At 43.0% G+C, this 21925-nt stretch overlaps 1 non-coding gene across 1 annotated transcript; it reads left to right on the top strand.

Annotated features, from left to right (window-relative positions):
- The first annotated feature begins 20771 nt into the window (after positions 1 to 20771).
- On the top strand, positions 20772 to 20847 carry Trnat-ugu. Its single transcript has one exon. It is a non-coding gene; the product is annotated as a tRNA-Thr (tRNA).
- The last annotated feature ends 1078 nt before the right edge of the window (positions 20848 to 21925 follow it).

Here is a 21925-nt window from a genome sequence, read left to right as displayed (position 1 = left end):
ACACATCATCCATGCAGTCCCGATGTCTTCCGGCCGGTATGGGCGAGCGGTTCTAGGCGCTACAGCCAGGAACCGCCCGACCGCTACGGTCGCAGGTTCGAATCCTGCCTCGGGCATGGATGCACACATGTCCTTAGGTTAGTTAGGTTTAAGTAGTTCTAAGTTCTAGGGGACTGATGACCTCAGAAGTTAAGTCCCATAGTGCTCAGAGCCATTTTTTTTTGAAGTCCCGATGTCTCTCCATGTGATTTCCATTGTTTTGGAGTCGTGAAGAAAGACATTTGCTTCGGATGGAGAGGTGCATTCCTGCGTACAGTGATGGTTTCCAGGGCAACAGCAAACATTTTCCTCTGAAGGCACTGACCTTCTTGTTACACAGTTGATTAAACGTATTAACAGTAATGGCGATAAATTTTGAAGTAAAATGAAAATGAGCGCATGGCATCGTTGGCCGGGAGACCCCGTTCGGGGAAGTTCGGCCACATTGGGCGACTTGGGTGCCGGGAAGAGGAGGAAATGATGATGAGGACAACACAATACCCAGTCCACGAGCGGGGAAAATCTGCAACCCGGCCGGGAGTCGAACCCGATCCCGCTTGCAGAGAGGCAAGCACGTTATCACCCAGATGACCAGGCGTACACTATTGAAGGAAGAAACAGTACTTTTTTTTTTTAATGTGTCTCGTTTTGCCGGGCTGAGTGGCCGAGCGGTTCTGGAACCGCGCGGCCGCTACGGTCGCAGGTTCGAATCCTGCCACGGGCATGGATGTGTGTGATGTCCTTAGGTTAGTTAGGTTTAAATAGTTCTAAGTTCTAGGGGACTGATGACCTCAGAAGTTAAGTCCCATAGTGCTCAGAGCCATTTGCCATTTGTCTCGTTTTCATCTGACTGCTTCTTGTGTTTTCTTCTTGTCTGTCTTGTTTGTCGTCCACGTTTGACTCCTGTATACGTCTACCTTCCAGACGAATACTTTCTGAAAAGACTTGCTAACGCACCAGTGTCTGGTTTTAACTTTTTTTCAGAAAAGATTTTCTTGTTCTTGCAAATCTGATTTAGATAAGCTTTCACTAACTATACATAATTCCCAAGGAGTATATTGGCAGAGGGAATTGGAAGATGCATTTAAATAGGGATTGAGATAGCAGAATACCAAAATTAGCCAACAGCTTAGAATCAATGGAGCACCTAGATAGTGATGGGAATGATGGCAGGCAGCACCGATCGTGTGACACAAAATCCCTCGAATGGGAAGAATGCGAGTATGAAGAGACTACTAGGCTTGGTTGGAACACAGTTGTTGACAAATGCAGTCGGTCAATACGTTGAAGGGGGAAGGAGACCTCTGCTGCGCCCAGCAGAAGCTGTATCGCAACTCGTGGGGCGGATGTCACGATCCAACAGGGAAGGAGTCAGGCGGAGGTCGGGAGGGGAATCTTATCTGCGCCGTGAGCAGACACTGTGATGGAGGACTTCCTGCTGCAGAAAACAACCGAGCGAGCGGCTTCCGGTCAAAATGGCGGAGCTTCCGGCTGCCTCTGCGGCGGTAAATCACACTCTCTTGTAATGGAGAATTAATCTTGCTGTCTGCAGCTGGTGGTCAGCCCACAGAGGTCTGGTGAGCGTCGCATGGTATGAGCACCCACCCTGTGGCGGGACTGTCCTGAAAAAACGGCGCAGTTCACGAGCTGTCGTCATGCAAGTCCGCTCAGTGGGGGCGTTCATATATCCAGCCTGGAGCTACTTCCGCCCTAAACTTCTATCTTATACCTATACATCTACATGAGTACTCTGCAGTTCACACTGAAGCGCCTGGCAGAGAGTTGTTCGAACCACCTTCAGGCTATCTCTCTACCGTTCCACTCTTAACTCTTCCTGCATGTCCTATGACTTCTCTTATTTCATTACAATGATCTTTTCTGCATTTATAAGTTGATGATAGTAAAACATTTTTACATTCGGGGGAGAAAGTTGGTGATTTCGTGAAAAGATCTCGCCGCAAAAAAGAATGCCATCCTGACTCGGCTATTATGTACGTGACAATCTCTCCCCTATATTACGATAATACAAAGCGAGCTGCCCTTCTTTGACCTTTTTCGATGTCCTCTCTCAATCCTATCTGGTAAGAATCCCTTAGAACACACCAGCACCCTAGCGCTGAACGAAAAAAGCGCAATGTAGGCAGTCTGTTTAAGAGACCTGTTGCATCTTCTAAGTGCTTGCCAATAAAACACAGTCTTTGGCTTCCCTTCCCCGCAACATCATCTTCGTGACCGAATTTTTCCTAGGATTTAGTCGAATTGACTGCCTTTAAATTTGTATGATTTATCGTGCAAACGAAATGCAACGAGTGTCTGTCTGTACTGTTGTGGATGGCTTCACACTTTTCCTTATCGAGAAACAATTGCCACTTTTAACACCACTTAAATATCGTGTCTCTCATTTCGAAATTGATTTTGGTCTTCTGATTACTTTAGTGGAGGGTAAATGAAGCATCATCTGCAAACAATCTAAGAAGGCTACTCAGATTGTCTCCTAATTCCTTTATGCACCTTATGGAACAACAGAGAGCCTATAACACTCAGTTAGGGGACGCCGGTTACGACTTCTGGTTCACTCGATGACTTTCCGTCCATTACTACGTACTGTAGCGCTTCTGACAGGAAATCACTAATCCAGCGGCACAACTGAAGCGATGCTCCATGGGCAAACAACTTCATTGCATGTCTCTTGTGAGAAACGATGTGACACCTTCTGGAAATCCAGAAATATGGTAGCAGTTTGAGATCCTCTTTCGATATCACTCATTACTTCCAGCGAACAAAGAGCTAGTTGCATATCGCAGGAACGACGTTTTCTGAATCCGTGCTAACAGTGTGTCAATGTTACCTTGGGTAATTCGTTATTTTCGGAACGTTACCGTCACAACAGCTCCTGTGAACAAGAGATTCGTCATCGTCATGAGCGAGACCCATAAAGCTTCAGTGTGAAGCACAAGTAACCCATGGCCAGGACGTCACGACTAAAATGCATTATTGATTTGAAAGATAGCATGGCAGAGACCTCTAAAACAGCACACAGTGAACAGCCGTAAGACGTCGCAGATGTAACTGCAGCTGTCCACAGTACCGGCTACATTAGCCAGATGTGATAGTGTAGTGTATCCAATGGCAAGTTATTCCATCAATACATATACAGGAGCATTATGGCGATGACGAATGCCACCCGGCAACCATTGCTCTCCCCGGAAACTCTACACATGGATACGTTTATCGTGATACTATGCGGAGCGGCGCTAGTATGTAAAGATGGCGTAGTTGCACTACGATATCCAGGTTTCTCGTGGGGCGCATCACGTGCGATGCACGTCACTCTGCTGCCGTATTACTGGAAGCTGTAACGACCGTCGCACAGCTCAAAGTCTGTGGTGATCGTGCTATCGTCCATCTGTCTGTATCGATACGTATCCAACTGTAAACGAGCCCAGTTCCTTGGTCGAGGTTTCTGGTGTGTGGCACCTAGTTCATTTTAGTGCTACGGCCGGCTTGTTAAAACTAGAGCCGGCCTGGCGCGGCAGATAGGCAGCCAGCTACAACACTTTGGAGACGAGATTTTCGTCCATATGAACAAATATTAATGAATATTTAGCATCAGAGGGCGCCCCAGAGAGCATCCCAGGGTGCACCAGAGAGCTACAACACCAATAAGAATCACTTCTCGGCTTTTGGCAAGGTCAATGCGTAGTTTTTTTTAATAGATAAGAATTAACGAGGATAATGGAGCAAAACGAGGATAACGGAATGTAGTGGAATTAAGTCGGGTGATGCTGAGGGAATTAGATTAGGAAATGAGACACTTAAAGTAGTAAAGGAGTTTTGCTATTTGGGGAGTAAAATAACTGATGATGGTCGAAGTAGAGAGGATATAAAATGTAGACTGCCAATGGAAAGGAAAGCGTTTCTGAAGAAGAGAAATTTGTTAACATGGAGTATAGATTTAAGAGTCAGGAAGTCGTTTTTGAAAGTATTTGTATCGAGTGTAGCCATGTATGGAAGTGAAACGTGGACGATAAATAGTTTGGACAAGAAGAGAATAGAAGCTTTCGAAATATGGTGCTACAGAAGAATGCTGAAGATTAGGTGGGTAGATCACGTAAGTAACGAGGAGGTATTGAATTGAATTAGGGAGAAGAGAAATTTGTGGCACAACTTGACTTGAAGAAGGGATCGGTTGGTAAGGCATATTATGAGGCATCAAGGGATCACCAATATTGTATTGGAGGGCAGCGTGGAGGGTAAAAATCGTAGAGAGAGACCAAGAGATGAATACACTAAGCAGATTCATAAGGGTGTAGGTTGCAGTAGGTACTGGGAGATGAAGGAGCTTGCACAGGATAGAATAGCATGGAGAGCTGCATCAAACCAGTCTCAGGACTGAAGACCACAACAACAACAACAAGGGTTAAGGACAAGGAAGGGAAATTTATTTAATTTCTATAATAATGAGTCAGATCACCAACGTGTGCTATCTTTTTACAGTTGTCAAGACGTTTCACCCACACTGAGACAAATTCCGATTAATTTATTTTACGACGATTCCTGGTCTTGAGAACCAAAGGCATAGTCGACATTTAATACGCTGAACCCTTATCTCTGTTGTACACTTCACAAATCTGATATGTCCGATAAACGATGACATCACGTGAATTGAAATTATCTAGTCCTTTTACTTTATCGGCTTTTGGTCCACGTACAAGAGCAACGGTGACCCAGCCGTTACCGTGTTCATTCGCATCCTGGGTAGCGAGAGTGAAGTTCAAAACTGCACGGCTGCCGAATATAGAGCTATTGTCGGCAGCGCTAACTCGCTTCCGCGAGCCAAGTGATAGTACACTGACGGGAAATTGCAACACCAAGAAGGAGATATGCGACATAAACCAAAGTTGGCTGGCATGTTTTTACATCTGCAATAAGATGTCTACTCAGATTTCGCGCTAGTCACATAAGAGCTGAGCTAATAGCTCCACTATGACGATCCAAATCAGGTTAGCTGTAACGGTCGTAAGCGGTAGTTACCTTTGAGAGTGGAGGTAGTGATTTGATGTTAGTCAAGAATGCCTTTAAGGCGGCAACATTGGCATTATCAACAACTCACTGAGTTTGAACCAGGGTGTGTAATAGGGCTACGGGACGCTGGATGTTCCTTCTGCGATACTGTAGAGAGACTTGTCAGCAATGTAACCGCCGTACATGATTGCTGGCAGCGGTGGTCACGGGAATGTACTGTAGCATGAACACCGGGCTCTGGACAGACACGTGGCACTACCGAGAGGGAAGATCATTGTGTGTGGCGTATGGCTCTGGCACATCACACTGCATCTGCAGCAGCACTTTGAGCAGCAGTTGGTACCATAGTGGCATTACGAACTGTTACAAGTCGGATACTTCAAGCAGAGCTCTGAGCTAGACGGCCTGTAGGGTGCAGTCCACTGAGTCCAGCCCACCGTCATTCGCGACTTCAGTGGTGCCAAGCGACAACTCATTGTTGTACTTTCTGCTGCAAGCTGGTGCTGCCCCGGTGCCGGAGCTGGCTGTGAGTTGGTTAGGAGGAGGCCTGTTGAAGGCCTGAAACAAACCTGTCAGCATGCTAGACGCACTGGACCTACACCTGGAGCTATGCTCTGGCCTGCGATTTCGTATGGGAGCAGGAGCTCTCTCGTCGTTATCCATCGCACCGTCACTGCCAAGCTGTATGTCAGTCTGGTGGTTAGAAATGTGGTGATCCGTTCATGAACAGCATTCCAGATGGTGTTTCTCAACACTGGAACGTTCGCCCACATACCACTGTTGTAACCAACGTGATCTACAGAGTGTCGACCTGTTGCCTCGGCCTGCTCGATCACCAGATCAGTTTCCAATTGAGAACATGTGGGACACCATCGAACGACAACTCCAGCGTCATTCACAAACAGCACTAATCGTGCCTGCGCTGACCGACCAAGTGCAACAGCCATGAAACTTGAAAGTATCATGTCCAAAATTATCTTTAAAGGTGAAAGTATCTAACCAGAATTGTTTCCTTTTTTAATTATTGAAAGTATCAAAGATAAAATTGTTCCAAGATAATTATTCAACAAACCAGCATGTGACTGCATCTGCAAACTTGTTTCGTGCACTCCTCCATTTTGCCAGTAATGGGACATTTATTTGACTCAGCAGTCAATTTTAAGAGAAAAATGCCGTTTCTGCAATGGCATTAAGATAGTACTGAAATATTAACATTTGGCCCTGATGTTTACTTAATGAAAGTATATCTTGACTTGAATAATGCTAATTGTACAATTGCATAAACTTAGTTATTTGAAATAACTTTGCTCTGATAACGTTAGTTACACCAAAATCGATTTCAAAGCATGAACTGCACATATATATTGCATAGAGGCCTCATTTTCTTTACGTTCTTTCATTTGGTGGGTAACTTTACTTTACTACTCATTTTCATATTCAGTACAAGCGAAACATGTGGATTATGATTCAGGCTGTTAGATTTAAACGCTAACAAGGATGCGAATGAACACGGTAACGGCTGGGTCACCGTTGCTCTTGTACGTGGACCAAAAGTCGATAAAGTAAAAGGGCTATATAATTTCAATTCACGTGATGTCATCGTTTATCGGACATTTCAGATTTGTGAAGTGTTCAACAGAGATAAGGGTTCATCGTATTACATGTCGACTATGCCTTTGGTTCTCAGGACCAGGAATCGTCGTAAAATAAATTAATCGGAATCTGTCTCAGTGTGGGTGAAAGGTGTTAACAACTGTAAAAAGATAGCACACGTTGGTGATCTGACTCATTATTATAGAAGTTAAATAAATTTCCCTTCCTTATCCTTAATCCTTGTTCTTGTTGTTGTGGTCTTCAGTCCTGAGACTGGTTTGATGCAGCTCTCCATGCTATTCTATCCTGTGCAAGCTCCTTCATCTCCCAGTACCTACTGCAACCTACATCCTTCTGAATCTGCTTAGTGTATTCATCTCTTGGTCTCCCCTCTACGATTTTTACCCTCCACGCTGCCCTCCAATGCTAAATTTGTGATCCCTTGATGCCTCAGAACATGTCCTACCAACCGATCCCTTCTTCTAGCCAAGTTGTGCCAATATTGATCTCAATATACATATACTGTTAAATATTTAAGTCACATAGAAAAACTACCATTTCTAACATCTTTTCAGCACGAATCGCTATTGCAAAAAATTTTACAAAACGCTTACTGCGTCAAAACATGGACATACAAATCCTAACTCTGAACATTATCTAACAAAAACCATTTTGATGTCATTTTATAGCTTCTTCCATCAACATACTAAAGTTTGCTCAGTGTACACCCTGAAAAATGCGTAGCGCGAATCCTACCCTAAAGCTGTCACCACACGTCTGCTTCCTCCGGGCACCTAGCTGCGACTACGGAGTTGATACTGCGGGCGCCTGGCTCTCTTCTTGATTGTCAAAGACCGTCCTACTCAAAGATATTATACTCATTCCACCTTGTGGTTGGCAACTATCGACTTTATTTTCTGGATCTACTCTGATCAGACCTTAGCACATACCTTTCATAACCCCCTGGTCCGATGGACCACAATTTTGTGTGGGGATCTGTACATATTCTCACTTCGAATACTATAAATGTACTTGAGACCAAAAAGCTACTGTCCACTGTTATCACTGTTTCAGAAAGCATCTCTCATGCAAAACTCAACTTGCACCTTTGTCACATGATATACTGCGAACTGTGGATGGAGGGCAGCAGGGAGCTCCTTCCACATTTCCGAAAAGCGTTTGCTACAGTGCCCCACTGCAGACTGGTAACAAATGTATGAGCATATGGACTAGATACCCAGATATGTGACTGGCTCGGAAACTAGTTACGTAATCCTCGACGACGAGTGTACATCACAGACAAGAGTACCGTCAGAAGTGCCCCAGGGAAGTGTGATAGGACCATTATTAATTCTGTGTATATGTATGTTGTGGTGGACAGGGTGTATAGCAATCTGCGATTGTTGGCTGATGGTACTGTGGTGAGGGGAAGATGTCATCGTTGACTGCTGTGGAAGGATACAAGATGACTCAGAGACAATTTCAAGTTGGTCTGATGAATGTGATGAGTGGCAGCTAGCCCTAAATGTGGAAAAATGTAGATGAATAACAAAAACTAACCAGTAATATTTCACTGCAGCATTACTAGTGTGCTACCTTACATAGTCACGTCGTTTAATATATAGCAATATGAAATGGAAATAACATATGAGGATTGCGGTAGGACAGGTAAATTGTAGACTTCCGTTTATTGACAGAATTTTTGGAAGGTGTGGTTCAGCTGTAAAAGAGACCGCATGTAGGACGCTAGTGCGACTTGTTCTTGAGTACTGCTGGTAAAGGTGCTTCGGGAGCTCAAATGGGAATCCCAGGAGGGAAGTCGACGTTCTTATCTTGCAGAATCTGCCACTTGAGTTTGCTAAACATCTCCGTAACGCTATCATGCTTACCAAATGACCCTGTGCATCTCTATCTCCTCTGTCAACTCGACCTGGTACTGATCCCACACTGATGAGGAATACTCAAGTATAGATCGAACGAGTGTTTTGTAAGCCACCTCCTTTGTTGATGGACTACATTTTCTAAAGACTCTCCCAATGAATCTCAACCTGGCACCCACCTTACCAATAATTAATTTTATGTGATCATTTAACTTCAAATCGTTCTGTACGGATACTCCCAGATATTTTACAGAAGTAATGACTACCAGTGTTTGTTCCGCTATCATATAATCATACAATAAAGGATCCTTCTTTCTATGTATTCGCAATACATTACATTTGTCTATGTTAAAGGTCAGTTGCCACTCGCTGCACCAAGTGCCTATCCGCTGCCGATCTTCCTGCATTTCGCTGCAATTTTCTAATGCTGCAACTTCTCTGTATACTACAGCATCATCCGCAAAAAGCCGCATGGAACTTCCGACAGTATCTACTAAGTCATTTATATATATTGTGAAAAGCAATGGTCCCACAACACTCCCCTGTGGCACGCCAGAAGTTACTTTAACGTCTGTAGACGTCTCTCCATTGAGAACAACATGCTGTGTTCTGTTTGCTAAAAACTCTTCAATCCAGCCACAAAGCTGGTCTGATAATCCGTAGGCTCTTACTTTGTTTATCAGGCGACAGTGCGGAACTGTATCGAGCACCTTCCAGAAATAAAGGAAATCGGCATCTACCTGGGAGCCCGTATCTAATATTTTCTGGGTCTCATGAACAAATAAAGCGAGTTGGGTCTCACACGATTGCTGTTTCCGGAATCCATGATGATTCCTAGAGAGTAGATTCTGGGTTTGCAGAAATGACATGATACGCGAGCAAAAAACATGATCTAAAATTCTACAACAGATCGATGTCAGCGATATAGGCATATAGATTTGCGCATCTGCTCGACGACCTTTCTTGAAAATTGGAACTACCAGTGCTCTTTGCCAATCGTTTGGAACCTTCAGTTCCTCTAGAGACTTGCGGTATACGGCTATTAGAAGGGGGGCAAGTTCTTTCGCGTACTCTGTGTAGAATCGAATTGGTATCCCGTCAGGTCCAGTGGACTTTCCTCTGGTGAGTGATTTCAATTGCTTTCCTATTCCTTGGACACTTATTTCGATGTCAGCCATTTTTTCGTTCGTGCGAGGATTTAGAGAAGGAACTGCAGTGCGGTCTTCCTCTGTGAAGCAGCTTTGGAAAAAGATGTTTAGTATTTCAGCTTTACGCGTGTCATCCTCTGTTTCAGTGCCACTATCATCCCAGAGTGTCTGGATATGCTGTTTCGATCCACTTACTGATTTAACGTAAGACCAGAACTTCCTAGGATTTTCTGTCAAGTCGGTACATAGAATTTTAAATACAGATGTAGATTAAATGTGGATGTCCCAGGGCACATTTCTCTTCGTTTAGCGCTCATCACCCACATATGGATACCAAATGACGTACTTGTATGATTCTGCACGACTGAGTGAACAAGGTGTCTGTCCTCTTGGGCGTTTCGCCATGCGTAGCCACTGAGATGCTGCATGGCATTGACTGGTTTGATGCGGCCCGCCACGAATTCCTTTCCTGTGCTAACCTCTTCATCTCAGAGTAGCACTTGCAACCTACGTCTTCCATTACTTGCTTGACGTATTCCAATCTCTGTCTTCCTCTACAGTTTTTGCCCTCTACAGCTCCATCTAGTACCATGGAAGCCATTCCCTCATGTCTTAGCAGATGTCCTATCATCCTGTCCCTTCTCCTTATCAGTGTTTTCCACATATTCCTTTCCTCTCCGATTCTGCATAGAACCTCCTCATTCCTTACCTTATCAGTCCACCTAATTTTCAACATTCGTCTATAGCACTACATCTCAAATGCTTCGATTCTCTTCTGTTCCGGTTTTCCCACAGTCCATGTTTCACTACCATACAATGCTGTACTCCAGATGTACATCCTCAGAAATTTCTTCCTCAAATTAATGCCGGTATTTGATATTAGGAGACTTCTCTTGGCCAGATATGCCTTTTTTGCCATAGCGAGTCTGTTTTTGATGTCCTCCTTGCTCCGTCCGTCATTGGTTATTTTACTGCCTAGGTAGCAGAATTCCTTAACTTCATTGACTTCGTGACCATCAATCCTGATGTTAAGTTTCTCGCTGTTCTCATTTCTACTACTTCTCATTATCTTCGTCTTTCTCCGATTTACTCTCAAACCATACTGTGTACTCATTAGACTGTTCATTCCGTTCAGCAGATCATTTAATTCTTCTTCACTTTCACTCAGGATAGCAATGTCACCAGCGAATCGTATCATTGATATCCTTTCACCTTGTACTTTAATTCCACTACTGAACCTTTCTTTTATTTCCATCATTGCTTCCTCGATGTACAGATTGAAGAGTAGGGGCGAAAGGCTACAGCCTTGCCTTACACCCTTCTTAATATGAGCACTTCGTTCTTGATCGTCCACTCTTATTATTCCCTCTTGGTTGTTGTACATATTGTATATAACCCGTCTCTCCCTATAACTTACGCCTATTTTTTTCAGATTCTCGAACAGCTTGCATCATTTTATATTGTCGAACGCTTTTTCCAGGTCGACAAATCCTATGAAAGTGTCTTGATTTTTCTTTAGCCTTGCTTCCATTATTAGCCGTAACGTCAGAATTGCCTCTCTCGTCCCTTTACTTTTCCTAAAGCCAAACTGATCGTCACCTCGCGCATTCTCAATTTTCTTTTCCATTCTTCTGTGTATTATTCGTGTAATCAGCTTCGATGCATGAGCTGCTAAGCTGATTGTGCGATAATTCTCGCACTTGTCATGTCTTGCCGTCTTCGGAATTGGGTGGATGATGCTTTTCCGAAAGTCAGATGGTATGTCGCCAGACTCATATATTCTACACACCAACGTGAATAGTCGTTTTGTTGCCACTTCCCCCAATGATTTTAGAAATTCTGATGGAATGTTATCTATCCCTTCTGCCTTATTTGACCGTAAGTCCTCCAAAGCTCTTTTAAATTCCGATTCTAATACTGGATCCCCTATCTCTTCTAAATCGACTCCTGTTTCTTCTTCTATCACATCAGACAAATCTTCACCCTCATAGAGGCTTTCAATGTATTCTTTCCACCTATCTGCTCTCTCCTCTGCATTTAACAGTGGAATTCCCGTTGCACTCTTAATGTTACCACCGTTGCTTTTAATGTCACCAAAGGTTGTTTTGACTTTCCTGTATGCTGAGTCTGTCCTTCCGACAATCATATCTTTTTCGATGTCTTCACATTTTTCCTGCAGCCATTTCGTCTTAGCTTCCCTACACTTCCTATTTATTTCATTCCTCAACGACTTGTATTTCTGTATTCCTGATTTTCCCGGAACATGTTTGTACTTCCTCCTTTCATCAATCAACTGAAGTATTTCTTCTGTTACCCATGGTTTCTTCGCAGCTACCTTCTTTGTACCTATGTTTTCCTTCCCAACTTCTGTGATGGCCCTTTTTAGAAATGTCCATTCCTCTTCAACTGTACTGCCTATTGCGCTATTCCTTATTGCTGTATCTTTAGCGTTAGAGTACTTCAAACGTATCTCGTCATTCCTTAGTACTTCCGTATCCCACTTCTTTGCGTATTGATTCTTTCTGACTAATGTCTTGAACTTCAGCCTACTCTTCATCACTACTATATTGTGATCTGAGTCTATATCTGCTCCTGGGTACGCCTTACAATCCAGTATCTGATTTCGGAATCTCTGTCTGACCATGATGTAATCTAATTGAAATCATCCAGTATCTCCCGGCCTTTTCCAAGTATACCTCCTCCTCTTGTGATTCTTGAACAGAGTATTCGCTATTACTAACTGAAACGTGTTACAGAACTCGATTAGTCTTTCTCCTCTTTCATTCCTCGTCCCAAGCCCATATTCTCCTGTAACCTTTTCTTCTACTCCTTCCCCTACAACTGCATTCCAGTCGCCCATGACTATTAGATTTTCGTCCCCCTTTACATACTGCTTTACCCTTTCAATATCCTCATACACTGTCTCTATCTGTTCATCTTCAGCTTGCGACGTCGGCATGTATACCTGAACTATCGTTGTCGGTGTTGGTCTGCTGTCGATTCTGATTAGAACAACCCGGTCACTGACCTGTTCACTGTAACACACCCTCTGCCCTACCTTCCTATTCATAACGAATCCTACACCTGTTATACCATTTTCTGCTACTGTTGACATTACCCGATACTCATCTGACCAAAAATCCTTGTCTTCCTTCCACTTCACTTCACTGACCCCTACTATATCTAGATTGAGCCTTTGCATTTCACTTTTCAGATTTTCTGGTTTCCCTACCACGTTCAAGCTTCTGACATTCCACGCCCCGACTCGTAGAACGTTATCCTTTCGTTGATTATTCAATCTTTTTCTCATGGTAACCTCCCCCTTGGCAGTCCCCTCCCGGAGATCCGAATGGGGGACTATTCCGAAATCTTTTGCCAATGGAGAGATCATCATGACACTTCTTCAATTACAGGCCACATGTCCTGTGGATACACGTTACGTGCCCTGAATCTATCGATTCCATATTCTTTGGCAGTCGTGGGTTCCCGTTCGGCGTGAGGGGCAATATCGCGGACAAAACGATAAACTATTGTGTCAAAAGGTCAAAATCCTGCAGCCGTTTAATCCCGACATGGTCACCATAGGTATTATTCCTTACGTATCGACTCAGTCTTCCTCAGTGGCATAATTAGTGCGCAGGTTTCATTTGCACTGTCTCCGAGAGCTCCGTTCAAAGCCATATAAAACAAAGTGAACTAAATAAGTTGGCCGTGGCAGTACATTGCCTCGTAAATGATCGCAGACCGCTATCTGAAAAAAATTGTGTTCTTGGTCCAGGCTGCTATACACTGGAATTCTATTACAGCAAAGTACCTTCAATAGAGAATATGACTACATACTTGGTGTCAGTCTTTGGGCACCGAACAGAAACAAAAGGAGTAGTTAACATTTAAAGTTCGATAGGAGCGGCATGTTCGAATATGGCGTCAGCTTATCGCACGTACTGACGTCGTTGCACTTACAGCGTGAGGAAAAGCTGGTGTGACGCTCGGTTTGCACAGAAGTGACGTCAGAACGACGTGTTATTCACCGTGACAACGAAACTCAATGGCAGTTGACCCAATAAGCTCAGCGTCACACCATCTTCTCGCGTAGGCGAATAGACCCTCGGAAATCGCAACATATTCGGGAGAAAAAAAGAAACAGCTGAATATTTGTCACAAGCAAGAGTATAACTCGCTTTGTTCCTCGTTCCAGTCGCAGCAATCTGACCTGTGCTCTTAGGTTCCCGCCCAGCTATACTCTCAGAAATCGCGACATATTCTGAAAAAGCAGGTAAATATTTGTGACAGGCAGGAACAGAAATTTCATTCCAGCTCGTTTCGCTAGCAGCAATTTAATCTTTCGTTATTTATTCAGATTGAAGTCACAAAATCACTCGCGAGAGAGACGGCTCTCATACGTAAATGACATAGAGAACTGTAGATTATGCTTTCATTACATCAATAAGAGAATCTCACTATCCGTTATAAACTTGGAGATACAAAAAGTTATAGAATATTTGAATGTTGCAGGACACGAACCTACTTCCCTTTGTAATTGAACATCTCTAAACGCTAGGCTACGGTGAACACATGCAATGAACAACTTCGTCTTACAATCTCCTGAAAGCTTTTGCTGTCAATATGTCATTAGTTGACATTTAATTACAAGAATCGCGCCAAGAGTGAAATTTTTGTGATGAAACTTCATGTATCAGTGACTTGAAACGATATGCTGTGATAACACGCAAGTTGCAATACCAAAACAACAAAATACGTCGAACTCAAATATGGCGTCTCCAAAGATCTTCATTTGTCGGCTGCGATCGAGTTTCGTGGTCGCATAAAATGACAAGTCATTTTCTTAACGCATCTACGTCCACATCCGCTAATTCGACTCATCTCTGATTACACGTAAGGTCGGAGACAGCGTTTGTGACTCCTCGCTTCATCGTTACGCTGAACTACTCTGCTTTACTGTCTGTTAATACAGCAACACATGCAAGGAGATGAAGTGCTACCGACGAATTGTCTATAGTCATGAAGTCGAAAAAACATTCACACATTGAGAGACTGTTTTATATAAAGTGGGAGACTACATTGCTGCTGATTTACTTATCTCGTATGTCACACTGCAGAATTCAATGATTCTCTTGAAGCATAGAAGTAAAAATCAAAGCAAAAACTGATGTACTAGAATTTATGTATTTCTCACTAGCATTTACTTTTAGTTACAAACGATTTAAGATTTACGATGATAAAATCTAATTTTAATAATATTTGAAATGGTTCATTTTGTAAATAATTCCATTGTATTTCTCGATGTCACTAAACTATTGATGTCACTGGTTTTCCATATTACCACGAAAAAAATAGCCGAGCAACTAGCATAAGTATGAATTTGAAGATAGAGCCCAAAATTCTTAACTGGTGCTGATAGCCAATTGGCTAACAACGCCATGGATGCAAACTGATGTCGTGGCACCAAACAAAACATTGACTGTCGCTTTCTCACAACGTTTTGGGTTTTGGCACCTAAGACAAAATACTCCCAGTCTCAACAGACTTCTGCGTGCTCACCGGTACCGACCGATCGCCGTGTCATCCTCACTTGTCAGGTTTCACTAGAGGCGGATATGGAGGGGGATGAATTTATGACCTCGCTCTCTCGGTCGCTGCCAGTTTTCGTGACAGGAGCCGCTACTCCTCAATCAAGTAGCTCCTAAATTGGCCTCACAAGGGCTGAGTGGACTCCAGTTGCCATCAGCGCTCGGCAGACCGGACGGTCACCCACCATAAGGACAAACACACACACACCCATGACGAGGGAGGACTCGAACCTCCGCCGGGACCAGCCGCACAGTGTTCATTGTCCTTATCGAACTGATCCAGAGAGGAAGAAAACTACTACTGATAAAATCCAGTTGAAACACTATAATCTTCTCGCGCCCTTCATTAGTTCACACCTTGGCTGACTTTGCTTACCATACTCTGTTTGTATCACATCTATTAATACGCACACATTTTGAGACCATAACAGGCTGTAATAATTCTACCTCAACGTGATTCGTTCTCATTTTATGGCTACAAACACCGTTATTCAGAAATTACTGCAATACTGCAATTTTGCAGGGCTGTGGACTGTGCATATTCACTGTGAATGCCCACATCCAATTAAACCTCCATTAACCGATGAGCTCTGCAGAACGTTTCTGCCATTGATTTCAGCCTGTCGTTGCCTGAACACTGTCGCTTCCAATGCATGCAATATGCATTGTTCTGGACACCTTATGAAGTGCATTTGGCTTGAAAAGAAAAAGACATGCTAATTTCGGAACGCTGTGTTCAGTCGATACTGTGCTGTTAATTTCACAGTACATTTCACACAGTTTAATGTGGCCACAGATCACTTGCGTGGGACTCTGCAGTCCATGTAGTTTACACTGAGTCTACTCCATTTGGCTGTCGGCTAGCCATCCTACTTCGATTTTTTGGTTCCCGCCTATGATGTTAATTAATCGCAAGTCGTCCATCCATGCTACAAGTACGTAAAAAAATTTCTCGTCTTTTTGTGTGGTGGAATGCAAGGAAAACTTTTCTGACTTTTTACGTATCTCCAGCAAGGAATTATCAAAAATTTTTTCGGAAACATACTTTTACTCATAATTTCGGTGCTCCTTCTGAACATAGTCTCCTTTGGATGCGATGCGACAGTCCCAGCGTTTGAGCTAGTCTGCAAAGACATGCTGGAGACAATTTTTAAAGGTCTTTCAGAATCGCCTCGGCGGTTTTCAGTACTGCTTCTGAAGATAGAAGATGCCTTCGATGAAGGTGTAGTTTCAGGTTAGGAAGTAGAAGAATGTCACATGGAGCTAGAGAGAGTGAGCCATGCACTAAACATTGATTTGAGCATGATAACATTTCCAAAATGTTGCCGTGCATTACATGGGTGCAGCACTCACTCTGTTCCACGGATATGTGGTCTTTTGCACCTGATATGGACTTGCAACGTTTTTAGGACATCTCTGTAGTATTATCGAGTTACTGATGCGTGCACAGTTACAGCATGCTGATAAATCATTCCATGAATTTCGAAAACTGAAATGATTGTGAAAGGAGTCTACTGGGGCACACTTGCATGTGGCACACAAATATGATAATAATAATAATAATAATATGTAAACTAAAATGCAACTACTATATTATAGCCGATGCATGTCTCTGATAGGCTTTCCAAAGCGGATCACTGACTGTGCACGACCGCAGAGCTAAAATTACTACTTCTGGTCTGAGATTGTAGTGTTGACAAGCCACCAAGTGTTAGATTATGATGTAGGAATTACTAGAACGTGTATTATTGGAAATAGAAAGGTGGAAGCAGAAGTCATCATGCTTGCAAGGTAAAGATGTTAAATAATAACGACGTTCGTTTTGCCAGTGCGTTAGTATAGGTGAGTTGTCTGATAACTGTTAATTGTTCAGTAATGTACGTAAACTGGTCTGATGTAAAGACTAGTTAGATTTTCCCTTTTGTAACGTTTCTAAGATTTGTTAACTCTGGTATGTGTAATTTGAAGATTTGCATTTATACTTTTTTTAGTGAGGTTAGATAATACTAGCTGTATAAATCTCATTGTTTGTGAATCAATTAGTGAAAAGGATGTAATTTCTCTGAGTAATATAATTTCAGATGTTTTTGAAACGACAAACTTAACTTGGAATACAATTTTATTAAAAACGACAGTGATAGTAATTCACCACAATCAGTACCGCCTCCCTGTCCAGCTCAGACGTTTTAGAAAGACGTTGGATTTTTCTTATATGTTTTCATTTATCATCCAAAAGTATTTCATGTACATTCCAAAGTATTACGGCCAGAATTGCACACCGCTCAGTCTGTAGCTAGCATATTTATATTTTTTCGAGAGACCAGAATATATAGCGATCCTCCGTTGCTGCTTTAGAGGTAAGACAATTTAATTTCCAGAATGAGATTTTCACTCTGCTGCGGAGTGTGCGCTGATATGAAACTTCCTGACAGATTAAAACTGTGTGCCGCACTGAGACTCGAACTCGGGACTTGTGCCTTTCGGGGGGTACGTGCTCTAGAACACAGGTCCCGAGTTAGAGTCTCGGTCCGGCACACTGTTTTAATCTGTCAGGAAGTTACAATTTAATTTATTTGTCATGTGCACAGTGATCAAAGTTATCAGTTATGAACAGGGCCACAGGGTTCAGTGTCTAAAGGGCTGAATGTATTTTGCAGTGACTGTATTTCTTTATTGGCATTAGGAGTTGTATTGCCAAATAAATTCGTATAAAGTTTTTGCTAAGAATAACACAAAGGAAGTACACCTCTTGCTTTTACAATACACTACGTGATAACTTCAGTTTTGTATTCTTTCTTCAGTTCAGGCACTTATTCAACACAATCAAAAGGTCACTATTTAAAGAGCGTTGTACTTGGCTACCCTGTCAGGGTTGACAGAGCACACCACTAAAAACTGCCTACTCTATCCTCTTTCGCTTACGGACAGCAACCCGCTACTGTGTGTCAAGCGCTCTCTTAGTCCAGCAAAATGGTTCAAATGGCTCCGAGCACTATGGGACTTAACTTTTGAGGTCTTCAGTCCCTTAGAACTACTCAAACCTAACTAACCTAAGGACATCACAGATATCCATGGCCAAGGCAGGATTCGAACCTGCGACTTAGCAGCCACGCGGTTCCGGACTGAAGCGCCCAGAACCGCTCGGCCACAATGGCCGGCCTTACTCCAGCACTACAGTCTCAGACCAGAAGCAGTATCTTTGATTCTGCCGTCGTGCACAGTCAGATATCCGCTTTATAAAGTCTATCAGAGACATGCATCTTTTATAATATAATAGTTTAATTTTTGTTTACATTCATATCAATATCAAACTCGAGTGCCACAGTAGGCTCCTTTCAACCAGAACTTTCCCAGCAGAAGGAATCACTTTTGCTTTATCGGAGGTTTGTGATAAGGAAATTTCCACACTGAGATATGCTGTTTGCTCTCAGGATCAAAACAGTATAACCAAGCTTTGTCAGCAGTGATTACGTTTGAAAGAAACTCCGAATCTTTCTCTGACATCAATTTCAACTGCATAATCAGCTGCACGCGAATTCCTTTTGCTCGGCAATCTGCAATACTGGAACCCTCTGAGCATAAACATATCTCATGTGTAATTTTCTGTCACCAACCAGTGGGTGGCACCCAATGAAATTTTCAGTATTTCAGAAAGCGTTCGTAAGGTTATATATCTACCTCCTCTGACAATGACACCATCGGTGTTGATCTTTCCTTCCGTAAGAGCAGAGGCTGGAACGTCGGGTCCATTTTACTTTGACTCTTTCCCCCCCTATAAACAATTTAAAGAATCTTCGAGCTTTGCTGTAGGGATGAGCTGACACTCCACACTTCTGCAACATTGCATAAGCCTCAGCTGAAGATTTGTTGAGACGAAGGCAGAATTTCAAAGCCGCATATTGTTTATCGCGCTTCACCTCGATGAGCGATACTGAACGTGTTGTAGCTTGTCCGCCTCTCACAGGAGGAAACCAGGAGTGCCAACCGCGAGACCAGTACAGCGAGTTTGTTACACATTAAGCTAACAGACTATAAACACTAAGTTAAATTATGACCGTAAAAATTATGGTCATACTTTACTGCACAGCACTCCTATATGTCGTCTTGGAGCCAGGGTCCGATTTCTTCCTGAATATATTTCGTCTCATTTTCTTGGTGACCCGGACATTGAATGTTACTTCTGACGTCTCAGCAGTGTACAGTACTTCTTGGACACGACAGACTGCTAGCGTGCGACTTACTATTCCGTATACCGACCTCTGATAGGCCTTGGGTATTTATAGCACTTGGGGCAGTCAGCTGTTGGAAGGAAGGCAGTAATAACGGCACTGCATGTCGACGCTATTCCCAGGTGTCGCTCCGGCGACTTATCACGCACCAGCGAAGGACCGTAGCTGTGGTCACGTCCCCTCATAAACAAGTTCAGTATGAAGCAACAAAAATTTTATGATGATTTTCCCAATGTCATAAAATGTCGGACAATGAGCTTTATTATTCCAGAATGAGATTTTTACTCTGCAGCGGAGTGTGCACTGATATGATACTTCCTGACAGATTAAAACTGTGTGCCGGATTGAGACTCGAATTCGGGACCTTTGCCTTTCGCGGCTAAGTGTTCTACCAACTGAGCTACCCAAGCACGACTCACGACTCTTCCTCACAGCTTCAATTCTGCCAGTACCTCGTCTCCTACTTTTCAAACCTCACAGAAGCTCTTCTGCGAACCTTACAGAACTAGCACTCCTATAAGAAAGGATATGCGTAGACATGGCTTAGCCACAGCCTGGAGGATGTTTCCAGAATGACATTTTCACTCTGCACTTCCCCGCGAAAGGCAAAGGTCCCGAGTTCGAGTTTCGGTCCGGAATACAGTTTTAATCTGTCAGGAAGTTTCATATCAGTGCACACTCCGCTGCAGAGTGAAAAATCTCATTCTGGAAACATCCCCTAGGCTGTGGCTAAGCCATGTCTCCGCAATATCCTTTATTCCAGGAGTGGTAGTTCTGCAGGTTCCCAGAAGAGTTTCTGTGAGGTTTGGAAGGTAGGAGACGAGGTATTGGCAGAATTGAAGCTGTGAGGACGGGGCGTGAGTCGTGCTTGGGTAGCTCAGTTGGTAGAGCACTTGCCCGCGAAAGGCAAAGGTCCGGAGTTTCAGTCTCGGTCCGGCACACAGTTTTAATCTAAGTTTCAGCTTTATTATTATTTATTATAACACATTTCTACATCCAGGAGAATGTTTAATGAATGTTACATGGTTATTAATTTTTCCTTGTTTCCTTCCCAAAACTTATTCATTCTTCATATGAAGATAGTAACTGTTCTCGAAAGAACAGATACCATTGATGATCGTGCAGCTTCTCTAGAATAAATGATAATTAATTGAAACCCTCAGCTGCCGACAGGTGTTGTTGATATACCTCGACAGGGACAGCTGAAAATGTGTGCCTCGACCGGGACTCGAACCCGGGATCTCCTGCTTACATGGCAGACGCTCTATCTATCGGTGGCTCAGATGGATAGAGCGTCTGCCGTGTAAGCAGGAGGTCCCGGGTTCGAGTCCCGGTCGAGGTACACATTTTCAGCTGTCCCTGTCGAGGTATATCAACAACACCTGTCGGCAGCTGAGGGTTTCAATTAATTATCATTTATTCATTCTTTGGCTGTGCTCCTGTTTGCTTTACTCTGTCCATATTTTGCCTGTTTTCTTCCTTTCTTTTACTTCAAATTTCTTGTTCATAATTTTGTTTCTGAATATGCCTCATTCATATAACATTTCAGCATTGAGCCTTGCTTGTTTTTTCTTCTATTTCTTGATTTTTTTTGCTAAACTTTTAATTATATCAAAAACCCTATTCGTGAGTCTGTTGCTGTTCATTCTCTGCATATGTCCATATAATGTAAGTCGGCGTTTTCTGGTCATATCTGTGATCCTGTTTGTGTGTTCATATAATTCTATGGTTGGTCTCTTCATACATATACTATCTCTTTGTACTGCTCCAAAAATTTTTCTGACGATTTTACGTTATATTTTTTTTAGTCTCTTTGATGCCTGACGCTTCGATTGTGGTCGTTTCTGATGCACAGAGCGCTTTTGGTAGTACAACTGTGCTGAGTTTATCCTGGTTAGACATATTTCTTTTATATTAATGAATCCAGTTTGTACGCTTCCTGAAGCTTTTCTGTTCTTCGCATACTGGAGGCCTAGTTTGATCCTCCTATTTATCTGTACTCCCCAAGATATCTGAATTATTCCACCCTGTTAACCTTCCCGTATTTTACATACATTGCTTGGATGTCTTTTGTCCTTGCTTTCCATGTGTTGTTTACTCATATAATAATTTTTTGTGTAAATATTCCAGTTCTTATTGTGCTTCTTGTCTATTGTTGCTGAGTATTTCCAGGTTATCAGTAAATGCCAGGCATTTTCTGATCGTCTTGTTTGCACATGTTCTTCGTAACAGAATTCAAATGGCTCTGAGCACTATGGTACTTAACATCTTAGGTCATCAGTCCCCCAGAACTTAGAACTACTTAAACCTAACTAACCTAAGGACATCACACACATCCATGCCCGAGGCAGGATTCGAACCTGCGACCGTAGCGGTCGCGCGGTTCCAGACTGAAGCGCCTAGAACCGCTCGCCCACCAG

This window comes from Schistocerca piceifrons, chromosome 7 (genome assembly GCF_021461385.2).
Source record: "Schistocerca piceifrons isolate TAMUIC-IGC-003096 chromosome 7, iqSchPice1.1, whole genome shotgun sequence".
NCBI lineage: Eukaryota > Metazoa > Arthropoda > Insecta > Orthoptera > Acrididae > Schistocerca > Schistocerca piceifrons.
The sequence above is the reverse complement of the archived record's forward strand: the minus strand, read 5'-3'. Positions and strand labels throughout refer to the sequence as shown.